We start from the raw sequence: 2540 nt of genomic DNA, 5'->3' as shown, positions 1-2540 counted from the left end.
TATGGAACATTGTGATAATTTTAAAGCAGGTTTATCTTGCTACTCTTTAGCCCATAAACCACACCCAGCATGCAGCAGTGGTTACCCCGTTATACTATGAGATTTTGACCAGTTCACGACATATTAACATGAGTGAAGTGGTCAAAACTGAGTGGTATAGCCATTGCTTACATTGCTTATTGCCACTGTGTCATAACAGTACCGCTATGTTGTAACAGTACCGCTATGTTGTAACAGTACCACCGCTTTTTCAATACAGTACAGCTATATACCATAACAATACCGTTATGTCACAACAGTACAGTTATGTCATATTAGTACTGCCATGTCACAACAGTACCGCTATGTTATATCGGTACTGCTATGTCGTCAAACAGTACCGCTATATCATAACAGTACAGTTATGTCATATTAGTACTACTATGTCACAACAGTACCGCTATGTCATATCAGTACTGTTATGTCATAACAGTATGCCTATGTTGTAACAGTACTATATATTATTACCTGAATACATGGGTTTATGTGACCGAGAGCAGGTGACAATTTGCCAGATGCCAGGTGAGGGCACATAAAGCCATGTATTCAGGCAATAATATTTTTATTACATGCCTCTTCACAGTTAATGCTATATGACATTTAGTAACATGCAGGGCATTTTCAAACAATTTTTACCATTATCGACCAGCATCAAACAAATTTTAATGAAAGTCAAAATAGCATAAATAGTGAAGCGTCTACTTTGACGTCGAAACATTGAAAGGCTTCACTGGACCGGGTAACCATGGAAACCGGTCAGTACATCGTTCACCGGCCCGCTAACATCCCAGATGTTGCTATTCAAATCAATGCACTGATTTGCATTCACCTTGAGGCATGTAATAACACTATGTTGTAACAGTACTGCTATGTTGTAATATATATATATTGAGATTCCCATTGTTCTTCAATGTTCATCAGATAAAAACAGGCATTAGCAAGTACACAGTGTTGCTTGAATTTAGTCTTGTGGTGTATAAGTTGGTCTATTGGCTAGAAATGTAGTCTGCAACCTAGGATCAAAGAGACTCTAACCTAGTGGTCTATCGGCTTGAAGTAAAGTATACCATCTAAAATCAAATAGTCTCTAACCAAGTGGTCTATTGGCTGGAAATATAGTCTACCATCTTAAATCAAATAGTCTCTCCAACCTAGTTGTCTATTTGCTAGATATATAGTCTGCCATCTTAAATTAATTAGTTTCTAACCTAGTGGTCTGTTAGCTGGATATATAGTCTGCCACCTTAAATGAAATAGTCACAAACCTGGTGATCTTTTATATGGAGATATAGTATGTCAGCTAAAATCAAATAGTCTAACCTAGTGGTCTGTTGGCTCGATACATAGTCTACAATCTTAGATTAAATAGTCTTGTCTAGTGGTCTGTTAGCTGAAAATAGTCTGCCAGCTTAAATCAAATAGTCTGTAACCGTGTCTAGTGGTCATTCATCCAGTGTACTATTCAATGGTTCATTTTGAGAATGCACTGACATCAGACTTGCTTATTAAAATTGAAAATCTACCTGCCATTTGGCTGGCTTTCCATATGAAATTATGACCCATGGATTTATGATTAGTAATGAAAGAGCAGGCAACGTCTTTGAAAAATGATCTGGACAAGTCACTGGCTAAGATATCAGTGTATTTTGTGAAGAAAAGGAAATCTTGTCGTGAAATCCAATGGGAGTAGGATAAGCTCTTGAAGCAGAAAACTGGATTTAGCATGTTTGATACCTTACAACAACTGTGTGGACATTTTGAACTTATGAACAGTTGCAAAACATAAGTTGTCATTTTCATAACAAATTGTTCTTTTTAACTCCCATTTGGTACATATATATTTACTAATAGTGTTAACAAAGTGACTGCCATTTAAAATACAAACTGATTTCTTTCTTCTTCCTAACCTAGCTACCTTAGAAACCATGTATATTATCCTAGTTCTGATTATGAATAGGATTTGCTTTGTTTTCTTTAGCGGAATCTGGCAAGCATTTCACTTTACTTTCTCACGTGCGATATGTGTGACCTTACAATGATGTGTGACCTTACCTGGTGATATGTGTGACCTTACCTGGTGACATGTATGACCTTGCCATATATGTGACCTTACCATATGTGTGACCTTACCACGATGAAAAAAAGCATTCCGGCTAATGACATTCTTCAAACACAAACTAAACATGTCTTCCATCTTCCAGATATATTTGGTGACATTTCTGACTTTCCTGTTGACATGGGAGACCTTAACCCTTTGCACCCTGGCCCCCTGGTACTCGATGACGTCATCGGACATTTCTGTCCGAGCCGGGATCAAAGGGTTAAGTTGCTGACGATTTAGTTCTAAAGTCAAAATCTGCAGAAGGTTTACAGAAGTTACACTCTTTTATTAAAAGCTGGGGTCTTTCAGTAAACACTAAAAAAACAAAAACTGGTTTTCAATAAAAGTAACCCTTTAAAGTGGCACTCCCATTTGGTAACATTTTTAAAACACATTTTTT

The sequence above is a fragment of the Ptychodera flava genome, chromosome 1 (assembly GCF_041260155.1).
Source record: "Ptychodera flava strain L36383 chromosome 1, AS_Pfla_20210202, whole genome shotgun sequence".
NCBI lineage: Eukaryota > Metazoa > Hemichordata > Enteropneusta > Ptychoderidae > Ptychodera > Ptychodera flava.
The sequence above is the reverse complement of the archived record's forward strand: the minus strand, read 5'-3'. Positions refer to the sequence as shown.